Source organism: Salvia splendens, chromosome 2, assembly GCF_004379255.2.
Source record: "Salvia splendens isolate huo1 chromosome 2, SspV2, whole genome shotgun sequence".
Lineage (NCBI taxonomy): Eukaryota > Viridiplantae > Streptophyta > Magnoliopsida > Lamiales > Lamiaceae > Salvia > Salvia splendens.
In genome coordinates, this window is record NC_056033.1 from 21135402 (window position 1) to 21149269 (window position 13868).

Here is a 13868-nt window from a genome sequence, read left to right on the forward strand (position 1 = left end):
GTGCCTGGGAGTTTATAACCCACCCGAAGGTGGGTCAGTTTAAGACAAGCTGTTCGAAGGCTTCCCACATTGACAACCAGATCCTGCGATTCGCTCAGACGTTCATCAGTTATAACTTGATGGGAACTGCGAGCGCTGCTTTGACCACGCCCGACCTATACTTCACTTGGTGTATGGCCAAGGGAGTCCGTGTGCACCTGGGTTACTGGCTAGCCCAGGCTTGCCATCAAATGGCCGCAAATCCTTCCAGACACATGTACACATGCCACATCCTAGGGGCATACCTGCAACGCAACGTAATATTGAAGATAGCCAAGTCGTACCGGGATGTGGAGATGTGCATGCCCCCAGAGGTTTTCAATATCGACTATTTCTTCAATAAGGGGCTTCTATACATGTCTGGGAAGGAGGTATGCTTTTATGAGGTCGGCGGGTCGGACATCCAGGTGAAACAGGAAACAGCAAGTGTGGATGCAGGAGCCAAGGTTGAAGCTGAAGAAATGAGGAAGGAGGTGGGATGGATGAGGTCAGAAATCAAGATGGTTAGAGAAGAGATTGTGGCCCTACGGGGTAAAGGAAGGGACAGTGTCGATTTTGAGAGAGTACGGAAAGAGGTCGCAGGAGTGACAACGGAAGTAGACGAGATAAGAATGGAAGTCGGGAAGGTCAGAGAGGAGGTCGTGGCTCTCAAGGGACGTCTCACCGACCTTGTGGCAGCGTCGACAAGGCACACTGATAGGTTGGCAGAAGGCGTCTCGCTGATGATGATAATGACGAAGTGGCTCAGAGCGAAGTTTCCCGAGGCGCCGGAATCTCTTCCTGGCCCTGGCTGCGTTTCTAAACCATCATGGCAAGGAAGTCTATCTCTCCAAAAGCCTCCCCAGGCGACGAGGCCTCTAACTGCCCCATCCGCGACTAAGCCCTTGACCGTAAGAAAGACAGTGTCGGGACAGCGTGACGAGATCACAGAGACGCCGGATTCGCCGGCAAAGAAAAAAGCTAAAGTGACCCAACCGTCTGCCCTGCTCAAGGCTGGCTCCCGCGGGGGCCAGACCCCGAATTGATTCCCCCCAAACCAAGTAACTTTTACTCTTCCATTTCTTTTAGTTTTTCGCTTTCTGTTTGTGTTTATCTGTGCCAGCATGCTCTTTTCTGTATATATGTGTTGCACCTTCCCACACTTAGCCCAATCCTTGGTCTAAGTGTGAGAAGGGGTTGTTCTGTTTTTGCATGTTTGGTTTTGTTTGTGTGCTTTCTCCCACTTAGCCCGGTGTCCAGTCTAAGTGTGAGAAGTTTGTTTTGTTCGTCCTTCCCTATTTCTCCACTTCACTAGGATAGCTTGGGGACAAGCTTGAGTGAAGCGGGAGGGGGAGGGAGTAAGTGCAGTAAGTTTGTCTTAGTATCTCTAGGTTTTTATGTTTGCGTGTTGCATGAGCTAGTGGATATAATAAGGCAAGTTTCCCTTAGTAAGAGCAATTGAAGAAAGGATACACGTCAACTTTGATGCCTTTTTCCTTAATAAACTAAAAGCGGTCTGAATGAAGTAAGGACGATAGAAAATGCCCTAGATAACCTAGCTGTGCAGCCCTACTATAAGAGCGAGTTATAAGCCTAAACACTTTGAGCTAACATGTAAAAATTGGGCTGCCACTTGATGCTTAGGGAGTAGAGTATAAAAGAGGAAAAAATGGGTTATGGAGGAATAAGCTGGACAAAGTCCAGAACTGGAGGTATAAGCTGGACGAAATCCAGAAAAAGGAGGTATAAGCTGGACGAAGTCCAGGGGAGGAATAAAATAACAAATCGGAGGTATAAGCTGGACAAAGTCCAGGGGGAAAATAGAAAAAAGAGGGAAAAAGAAGATTAATTACCTAAGGGGAGGAAGTAAAAATTACCTGACCCAGGAATGAAAAAAATATATAGAAAAAATGGAGACGATAGAAAGGAGAAACTCTCATAACCCTACGCATCAGTGGACTAACTTTAACTTTGGAGCGTTTCGATCCTAACATCCCTGGTGAGGCATGAGTGATCGACCGAACCTAACCGCTGGGAAATCAATAGGCTATCTTGACGAACTAACAGACCGTTTAGGTAGAAGAAGGAAGGGGGAGGAATTGAAGACTGTAGACGATCGGAGAGAACTTAAGCTTGTGGGGACAGTCGCCGAGTCGACGTAGGACAAAGAATTAAGAGTTTTAACATCCTCTAATACCCTTACACCTTTGCGTGCCAGCTGTTCATAGAAAATGCTTCTACCTGACTTCACGTTAATTGCTCAATTTGCATCTCCTAGGACCTATATGATCTTATCCGGCACACTAATTGACCTGTTTGTGAATTATATATCCTCAATACATGATAAATTTCGACCGAAACCAATACACGTAACATGTCTTATCAGTCTCACTTTGACATTAGAAGAATGTAAAGTTTGTTTATCATGAATGTTTAAAAATAGCTAAGGATATTGGTCCCTCAAACCATATAAACTTTGGCCAAATTTTGGTATTTCACCTGAACTTTAAAATTGTTCTAAAATATCACAAACTTTGAATTTTGTTGGTTATGCCCTCCGTCCCACAAGAATATGCACTCTTTCCTTTTTAGTCCATCCCACAATAATATGCACTTTCCAATTTTAGAAATTCTTTTCTCTCTAATGAGGTGGCACCCATTCCCCACTACCAATAGTTTAATTACTTTTTATCTCTACCTCTCTCTTACTTTACCAATTTTATATTAAAACCTGTGCTGAACCCAAAGTATATAGTCTTTGGGGACGGATGGAGTATTTCCCAACCCAACACAAATAAGATATTTTGACGAAAAACTTGTAGGGATTCTTCTTCTTACAAGAGATAAAAGTCGGGCGTAATACAACCCAAAGAAGGAATACAAAAGAACGAAATGAATCGAAATTACAATGGAAAAAATCGAAACAGTAAGACCGTAAAAGTGTTTAGCCGAGGCGACGAGGCCTCTTTCCGCAAGACGAGATATGCCCCGGTAGTGCTCTCGGTTTGGCGTGTCGTCCCCAAAGATAAAACGACTACGTCTCTGGTGAAGCAGCACCGCAATCAACAGAGCTTCGACGAACTGGATGGAGGAGAGGACAGAGCTTTCGACAAAAAAACAATGTAGGAGAGGGAGAGAGCTTATGATGCTATATGCTTTGTGTATGTTGTGTAGAGATGCATGAAATGGCTAGCCTATTTATGGGCTCAGTCCACTGCTGGGGGTCAACAGCCATGATGGCTGTCATCAATGCGAGATTGTAACTGCCGAACGTTACGGGCGTTACAAACCTTTACGAGAGCTGCTCCTTGATGCATCGGGACACGCGTGCGTCTAGGTTCGTAATGACGTGGACTTCATCACGTGTCAGCCACTTAGGCTCTTACCGGGTCATACTGATGATGTGTCATCCCACTTGGCTTGCTGGCGTGGAAACGTTGGTGGTCAAAAAAGAACTACACCAACCAGCCTTGGGGTCGAGCCCAAGCACCGAGCCCCACGACCAGGCTCGAAGAACAGTCCAAAGACCACCCAAAGACCAATTGCCAAGATCCAAGTCCAAGTCCACGGGCACGGGCTCGCGGCTCGCGGCGGGGGCGGGCGGCGGCGGCGCACGTGTGTGCGCGTGTGGGCTCTACAGCCCATCTTAGTCCACTAGAAGTATTACATGTAATAATCCCACTTATTAAATACTTTTTTAATAAGCTTCTAACTTTCAATGTGGGATACTTAATTAATCCCATAGCTCATTTAATTAACTAGTAATTATTTCGTGACTTTAATCCATTATTTCTCACTCACCGGGAATCGGATTTGAGAAAATGAATATACCACGGTAATCTACTACGAACGTAGATCGACGCTATATTATTTAATTTCATAAAATTAAATGTCTCATTGGAAGTATTCTTGGTCAAAGTCCTTTGACTGTAATGATTCCAACAATCCCCCACATGAGTGCAAATAGCCAAATGCATATGCATGCAGACACAAACTCAACCCTCGAGAGGTATATAAACATAAGGATAGGTAGTTGTTGGCTTTGAACCCTCCATAGTCGACACCATCGGATACACAGGTGGCTTAGTAGCGCGATACTTTGAACTAATCCCCCACGGCATGCACCGAGACAATGGTGTTAACGCTTAAACACCTTAACCTCATCCGTTCTCACGTTTTGTGCCCTTTGCGGCCTTGGACACCACTTTGGATTTATAAGTGTGTTATTTGAAGCAGCCTCACTTCACACTTATATAGGTGATTTCTAATCGAGTATCTTTCCCTACTCGGTCTCCTTGAGAACTCAATCTCCTCGAGATCCTTAGGAGTCGTTAAAAGTCATAGACTTAGCCTCACCACTAGCCAAGTTTTCCAACACTCTATTATTCTCTAGGGAATAGATATAGTTGAGTGTTTCTCATGAACTCTCATAGCTTAGTTGTCCTTTTGAACCAAGTTCTTGGGATCTCCAGTCATCATGGTTGGGTTACCACTATGACAATTCTTTAGTTTGTGGATTTCAAACTCATTCCCTCTAGCAACTTATTCATTTGATCACGGTTTAACCCTTTGGTTGGCGGATTCGTTAGATTATCTATTGACTTCACATAGTCAATTCTAATCACCCCTGTTGTGATCAAATGTCTCACGGTGTTATGTCGTCGATGTATATGTCGAGACTTACCGTTATAGAAGCCATTGTTTGCCCTTCCAATAGCTGTTTGGCTATCGCAGTGGATCAGCACTGGTGGGACTGACTTAGACCAACATGGAATATCTTCAAGGAAGTTCTTAAGCCACTCGGCTTCCTCACCAGCCTTATCTAAGGCAATGAACTCTGATTCCATTATTGACCGGGCTATTGATAAGGCTAATTTCATGAATAGGTATAGGGGATAAATTTGTGAATTTGCTGGGTCTAACACATGTCTTAAGCCAGGTGTACAGAAGAAATTTGCCAGGCCCAGGAAAAGAAGGAGGCAATCACACGCTCGAGGAAACTGGCGAATAAGTGAACATTATGAAAGAAATTGCAAGACGGAGTAAATCTCAGAACTGAAGGGTAGAATGGAGATTTCTACGAAGGTTCTAGAAGATTATGTCCGTGTCTATAAAAGGAAGGATGCATGCATTCTGGAGGGATCTGCAGAGGTGGAGACCTCACTAACAGTCTGCAGCTAGTTCATTTTTCTATACACTTGGGTTCTTCGAGGGAAATTCAGGGGGTTTCGCACTTGGGTTCATTTTCAACTTTCTCGTATTTTCAAGTTGCGTTGTAACACCGTCCTGTTGAGAGCGAAGAAACAAGTTTCCGTTTATTTTGCTCGTATTTTGTGGATTTCACCGAGCTTCACTGCTCAAAGCTCGGCACTCTGTTTTGTCGACTATTCCGTGTTTTATGCAAGTTTAATTTTCTGTTATGTCGATGTCTGATTTTGCTGTTGTGATTTTCTGGAGTTTGAGCTAGCTTACTTGTTTTGGATGCGTTTCGCAATTGTTTACTGAATCTGAGGAGAGTAATGGCTGGATCGGAGTGATCGGAGTTTGTTGGTGAATGAATCGGAGGTTTGAATTTGGTTTTGTAGCTTGATTGTGGAAACGTTTAAATTCGGAGTTGATCGGAGTAGATCTGTTAGATCGGAAGTTATGGAGTGGAATCTAGTTGTTGTTGGTTTCGGATTGCTTGGATCCGAAGTGGATTAAGCGTTCGACGTGAGATCTGAGCAGAGTTGGTTTATTTTGATGCCTAGTCTTCGTGTTTTCATTTCGCTTCGTCTAGTATATGTAGATCTGAGTTATTTCCGATTTATCGTAAGTTTTCAACGACCAAAATTTTACATTCTGTTCGAATCTGGGAATGTGCTATGTTTCCTTCATCTTCGTGTTTAATTCCGTTGAAGAAATGCATGTCGTTGTGAGTTGAATGCTCAGTTAGTTATTTGCAGCTTTTCTACCGTACTTGCTATTTCTGGGTCATGGTCCCCACTGTTAGTTGGTCTCTGTCTAGCTAAATTAGGTAGTCGTTTACACGGTCTAGGAAGTGAATTTAATATATCGAAGTCTTGATGATGTTTGGTCTCAGCATGTTTACAGCTTTCTAGGTCTAGTGTTTACATTTCCTGCCTAGGTCTAGTAGTAGTTATACCTCAACCCTGTTTGCGTGGCAGCAGCCACCTTTGTCAAGAGTCTCTAATTGCTTTCTTACGTATCCATCTTCGTGGGATCGACCCCTGGTTCTCTATACTAATCCATAGTATTCGGGTTGAGGGATCTTTGAAGGGGAGTTTTGTGTGTACAACGAAAGAGTATTCTGAGTTACATTGAGTTCCTAGACCAAGTGATCTAGTGGATTCATAGGACTTGGTGTCTCGACCTCACAACATATAAACACACGCTACTCTAAACTCTGCACTTCAGCTATACATGTCTGTTTTGTGGATTTCCACGATACAGCACCACCTCCAATTTGCATCACAATACCCTTCAAGTATCGGGGGGTATCTCGAGAAGTGTAGCCCATGATTTTGAGTATGTTTTAAATATATCAAAACCCTCACAAGAGCTCTCCAATGCTCTTTGCTTGGATTGCTCGTGTAACGACTCAACTTGTTCACGACACAAGCAATGTCAGGTCGAGTGCAATTAGTCAAGTACATAATGCATCCGATGACCCGTGCATACTCTTCTTGTGCAACGGGCTCACCTTTGTTCTTGCTCAAGTGAACGTCGAGTTCAATTGGAGTCTTAACCGGCGAGCCATCATAGGCTTTGAATTTATTCAATATCTTCTCAACATAATGTGATTGTGTTAAGATGATTCCATAAGACGTTCTTAGAATCTTCATTCCAAGAATTACATCAGCTAGACCCATGTCTTTCATGTCAAAGTTTCTCTTTAACATGGCCTTTGTATCGTTAATTACTTGAGTGTTGCTACCCAAGATTAACATATCATCAACATATAGATACACTATAACATGGCCGTTATTAGTGCTCTTGATGTAGACACATTTGTCGCACTCGTTGATTTTAAACTCATTTGATAACATCATATTATCAAACTTCAAGTGCCATTGCAATGGAACTTGTTTCAATCCATATAGAGACTTTACGAGCTTGCATACCTTTTTCTCTTGTCCAGGTACTACAAACCCTTCGGGTTGTTCCATGTAAATTTCATCTTCTAGTTCACCATTTAGAAACGCGGTCTTTATATCCATTTGATGAATCTCAAGATTGTGTAATGCAGCAATAGCGAGAAGCACTCGGATAGATGTAATCCTTGTTACAGGTGAATAGTTATCAAAGAAGTCATGTTCTTCCATTTGTTTAAAACCCTTTACTACTAGTTGGACTTTATACTTATCCACTGTTCCATCGGCCTTAAATTTCCTTTTAAGTACCCATTTGCAACGTAGGGGTTTCGCACCTTTAAGGGTTCCGGTTGTAACCAATACTTAGTTAGTTAGATTGTACTTAGGTTTTCCTACTGTAATCAATCTTTTGTATTTCAGCTTGTAACTCTGAGATTAGCCATCTCAGTAGCAGTGTATCGGAACAGAGGTCCCGGTAATTAGTGAATTCCGAATGATCTGATCCCTACATATCATATAGACATTTTATCATTAACGTCGACATGCACTGATTAACGAAATATATTAAAATTCCAACAAATATTAGAATCAAATTTTATTTTCCGAACATATACAATGGGGGATTTCATTAAAATCCTTATAAAATTATCTTTAATTTAATATATGTTGCTGAAAAAAATAATTTAAATAAGATACTTATATGAATTCCAAGTTTGAGATATTTCATACTCCCCCGTCCCTCAAGAATATGCACTCTTTCCTTTTTAGTCCGTCCCACAAGAATATGCACTTTCTAATTTTGGAAAGTCTTCTCTCTCTAATGACATGACAACCCAAAGTGCATATTCTTTGGGGACGGAGGGAGTAAATGTAAATTTTAACAAATAAAATTTGGTTTCCAATAATACCCACGGTTAACATTTTTGCAAAACGATTTGACATCATGTGTTAAATTAATATTGGCCGCATATCAGAAGATCTTATCGTAGTTATCCTTATAGACCATTATTATCCTTATAGACCAGCATACCTATCTCACTACATATTTGACTATGTCAAACACTTCAATTTGCATTTTTAAGTAACTACACCTAGGTCTATGTCACGACCGCATTTCGCTAAGGATAGCGAAGACGAGTAATCCGCGACTAATAAGAGGGATTAAGGAAACGAAGAAAGAAAAGGGTAGAACTCAAGGAACTTGCCGAAAAGGTCAAATCGATTGATACCATAAAATAGAAGCCAAGTATTCAATTACATGGTCTCAGAAATAGAATAATCATCTCATCAACTAAATCAGAGTTTGATGGTGAGACTTGGAAATTCTCACTTAACAAAAGTACAACGGAATAAGTCCTTACTAAACGACTTCGTGTATGAAGACACGAATCATCGAAATATCCACTTGATTAATTAATAACATCGACTCCGATCAATACTCCTTCCTCTTGACGTTCAACCTGCACATTTAGAAATACATGCAGGGTTGAGTACAAGAGTACTCAGTGGACACGTTCCGAAAAGCAAAACATACATTATATAGTTGTCATCTATCAATAGTAATACACGGGGGTTTTCTTAAAAAGGCCCGAGCTTACTAAATTCTTTGTGAGCTTAAAGTTCGTCTGCAGACTAAGTTCTTCAACTTCATACCATATCTGTAAGTTGTGTACCGAGAAGGTGGACACCTTGCACGGACACCATAGCCGGCCAACCCCCTGGGATGGCTCACGACCCTTGTGCACAAAGTTCTTCGGCCAGCCCTCCATGTTATATTTAGGGCCTTCACGTCTGCTGCGCTTCGGCCACTCTCAGCATGCAGAAGGTTGTTCTTGTATATGCACGCGAACCGCTTGGTAGCCACTAGAATCCTAGACCACTTTTTGCAGATATGTTTTGGGTCGCGCTCTCGGGTGCCGGCAGGTTTGAACTCGTCGTATGCCATCAGGACGCGCCACCAAAAGCTCCCCTCAGTCTGATCGGTGCCCACTATGGGGTCCGATGTGATGGCATCCCATGCCCTCGCCACGGCAATGGACTCTGCTCTGGTATAGAGCTTGCCCCGTTTGGAGCCCTCGCCACCGCCACTGCCACTGCCGACGCCGCTGCCCGAGCCACCGCCACCGCCATTGCGGCCGCCGCCCCTACCGCCACCGCCCCCGGCACTGCTTCGGGTCGGAACGGGTGTTTCCACCCGGGCTGCAGGCGTATCCGGGACGCAGGAACTGAGCAGCCCCATCATGGTATCCAGTGTGTCTTGATCTGCTTCAGTGTAAGGAGATTGGCTGGATAGGAAAGGGGACTCCGGACACGGTTGGTTAAGCGTGTCGAGGTTGGGTCTATAATCTCCAAACACCGAGCGACTCAGATTCCGCTGAAAAGGTGGGGGCGTTGGAGAAGACCTCCACGACTGAGATGGTGGAAGGTTTGGACTCGATGCCCACGGCGGGGGAGTTTGACTCCAAATCCATGGCTGGGACGGAGACCCGCCATATCCTGACTGTTGAGAAGGATAGCTGCCATACCCCGACGGCTGAGAAGGATAGCCCCCGTATCCCGACGGCTGTGAAGGATTGCCGCCATAGCCCGATTTCTGCGAGCCGGGTGATTCGTCGTCTCCACCGTGCATTTTTAGAGAGTGAAAGTGTAGATAGTGAATGAAGGGAGAGTGTGTGAAAATGGTGAAAAAGTGGGTGGTAGAGGAGTGGTATTTATAGAGGTAATTTTAAAAAAAACAAATTTCGAGGACCGCCGGTGCACTATGGCCGGCGCGCCTATAAGCGCGGCGAAAGGCCGACCGGCGCGTCCTCGCCCCGGTTTCGCCGAATGACCGTCCGCCCCGGGGCGGACGTCGCCTACACTATAATCCGCCCCGGGATCGCCCCCGCCGGGGCTATAGGCGCGGCGGTCCCATAGTGGATACCCTTATTCCCCTTTCACTATTCCATTATTTATTTCGAACATAGAGTTATGGCAGCATTGATTCATTGCTGGGTTTTGACTATGTTGTTCTCTCAAGTTGTGATCTTGTTGGGGAGAGTTTGTTCTAATTTTTAGGCTACTGGATTTCATTGTTACTTGGCTAATTGTGATGCAAAATCCCTTACTGATTTGTTGAGGCTAGTTCTAAGTCCCCTTGAGTTCTTGTTCTTGGTTACCTACTGTGATTGCTCTACATGATGCAAGGGAGGGTGTTGAGGGAATTACCTCTCGGTTATGACTACCGCTTGTGTCGATCCTTGCCCGGCCTCACTCCCTGCTCCTTCCCCTTGCTGCCCTCCTTATGCTATGCGAATCCTTGGTGCCTAAAGTGTGGGGAGAAAAAGGAGTGAGGAGGGCTTTTTATATAGCCTCGGCTCTTGGTTGTTTGTGACTGAGACTTGGGGACAAAGCCTCCTATTTTGGGGTTGCATACATGGCTCCCTTTTTGAGTCTTGTGATTGTGCTCTTCATACCATTTGGTGAATATTTGGGGCTGCTCTCCTTGGCTGTACTTTCAGCCTTGGTGATGGGAAAAGAGGATCTGATTCATGTCCAATTTGAGCATGTACATTGGGCTCATTCTACTATGCTTATTTGTTCTGATCTCTACTTTGGTGTTAATTGGAGATGTGACAAAATGGCTGGTCTCACAGCCTACAAAAGGCACCCTCTTGGCTGTACAAATCAGCCTACTTCCTCTCCATCCTCATTCGAGCTTGCCCCTCTAACCTCATTTTGTGCTAACTTTGCAGGTTTATGGGCTACCCCTTTTTGGAGTTTTATGGAGGTGGACATCGAGAGAGAAGAGGAGAAGATGAGGAAAAGATGAGGATTTTTATCCTCACACTTAGATTTAGTTACTCTATTGTGCTAGTATCCAAATGCTTTAGTTTGGCATCTTTGGAATGCTAAGTTGTAGCTTCCACTTTTGTATTTCAACAAGTGACTATTGTGTAATACAAAACCTCACTCATGATTCAATAAGATTGTGTAGTCTCTTTCCATTAATCTCTCCAAGATATGTAAATCCTCCTCATAAAGTATTGTACCAATTTATTCTATTTTCCTTTGCATGAGTAACTCCTTATTCCTTATTCTCCAAGATCGATCACTTATAATTTCAAAAGTCGGGATTACAATGGAAATTCTACGATCACACGCCTTCTAAACGAAATTAATTAAGCTAATAAATCCGATTTATCTCGAAAGAAAGAAACGAAATTTCGGGGCGTCACAGTCTAATCCACCAAGTACAATGGTGGAATTACATGGAGTTAATAAGAGATCTGAAAATCATTACTGGAGTGTTGAATGAGTTGGTAAATAAAGTAGAATAATGGGCAATGGGTTTTTTTCCGTTCATATTCCCCTATTCACAACAAATAGACTAGTTTTACCATTTTGACGTGTCCGCCAAAATGAGACCAACCCTGAAAATGAAAAGTTTCAACCAATACTAACCGTACACGTCATTTTAAATATGGAACCCACAATCTTCTATCACTCATTTCAATACCTTTTCCATCCCTTGATCTCTTACTTTTTTTCTATCAATTTCTTACTTTACCAATTATACATTAAAACACATGTCATTCATAACCTTGTCTTTTCTGGGGGACGGATGTAGTATAATATGGTCGAATTTTTGATATTTTGTGTTAATCATTATGCAAAAGCCCCTATTATAATAATAGTACATAGGGTAATTATTTTCTCAAAAATTTGAATTAAATTTTAGTATCCCATAAATTAATGTCCAAGGAAACTAGGTAAATTGAGAAAGTATATTTCTCATTTACTTCTTCAAAAAAGGTAAATATATATTTTTAAAAAGTGGTGAACTCCAAGGGAAGAAATTAATCAATGTATACAAATATGATTGTTATATACTCTCTCTGTCCCATTAAAATTGAACGTTTTTCTTTTTGGATTGTCCTATTAAAAATGAAACGTTTCCTAAAATGGAAATAACACTCTCTCTATTTTTTCCTCTCTCTTACTTTATTCTCTCTTCATTAAATCACAACACAACGCTACATAAAATCTCGTGCCGAAAAGAAAAGGTTTCATATTTAATGGGACATAGGGAGTATAAGTTTTGCGTGGAGAAGAGGTAAGTATATATCTCTTTAAAATTGAAGAAAATATATTACCTTCTCAAATACCCTTTCTACCGGAGGACTTTTTATGAAGAAGATGTAAATACGATAGTTATTTCTATCCACCTCTCTGTTTACCTCGTTCCTTGGAAATGCTCTAACAAAACATATTTATTTATTATCCTCTAATAAGATTGTTGGATAATCGGGTGCAGGATAATTGGATTGTGACTTTATCTTGTTTGAAATTTACAACTATGATCCTTTAAATAAGTCTCCTATTCGAGTTAGTTCACGGATTCGGGCTACACTTATACACATGTAAATCATAAAAGACTAGAAATGGGAAGAAAAGTGTTTAAATAGATAATCTTCAATGAAACCAAATAACCTTCACCAAATAAATTAGGACAATTCTTGACAACTTCACCATGCTTCCACAATGACTAATGCACAATGAAATCATATTCATTGCTCTAGATTAGGAAAATGTTTCATATTTAATGGGACATAGGGAGTATAAGTTTTGCGTGGAGAAGAGGTAAGTATATATCTCTTTAAAATTGAAGAAAATATATTACCTTCTCAAATACCCTTTCTACCGGAGGACTTTTTATGAAGAAGATGTAAATACGATAGTTATTTCTATCCACCTCTCTGTTTACCTCGTTCCTTGGAAATGCTCTAACAAAACAAATTTATTTATTATCCTCTAATCAGATTGTTGGATAATCGGGTGCAGGATAATTAGATTGTGACTTTATCTTGTTTGAAATTTACAACTATGATCCTTTAAATAAGTCTCCTATTCGAGTTAGTTCACGGATTCGGGCTACACTTATACACATGTAAATCATAAAAGACTAGAAATGGGAAGAAAAGTGTTTAAATAGATAATCTTCAATGAAACCAAATAACCTTCACCAAATAAATTAGGACAATTCTTGACAACTTCACCATGCTTCCACAATGACTAATGCACAATGAAATCATATTCATTGCTCTAGATTAGGAAAATGTTTCATATTTAATGGGACATAGGGAGTATAAGTTTTGCGTGGAGAAGAGGTAAGTATATATCTCTTTAAAATTGAAGAAAATATATTACCTTCTCAAATACCCTTTCTACCGGAGGACTTTTTATGAAGAAGATGTAAATACGATAGTTATTTCTATCCACCTCTCTGTTTACCTCGTTCCTTGGAAATGCTCTAACTAAACAAATTTATTTATTATCCTCTAATAAGATTGTTGGATAATCGGGTGCAGGATAATTGGATTGTGACTTTATCTTGTTTGAAATTTACAACTATGATCCTTTAAATAAGTCTCCTATTCGAGTTAGTTCACGGATTCGGGCTACACTTATACACATGTAAATCATAAAAGACTAGAAATGGGAAGAAAAGTGTTTAAATAGATAATCTTCAATGAAACCAAATAACCTTCACCAAATAAATTAGGACAATTCTTGACAACTTCACCATGCTTCCACAATGACTAATGCACAATGAAATCATATTCATTGCTCTAGATTAGGAAAATGTTTCATATTTAATGGGACATAGGGAGTATAAGTTTTGCGTGGAGAAGAGGTAAGTATATATCTCTTTAAAATTGAAGAAAATATATTACCTTCTCAAATACCCTTTCTACCGGAGGACTTTTTATGAAG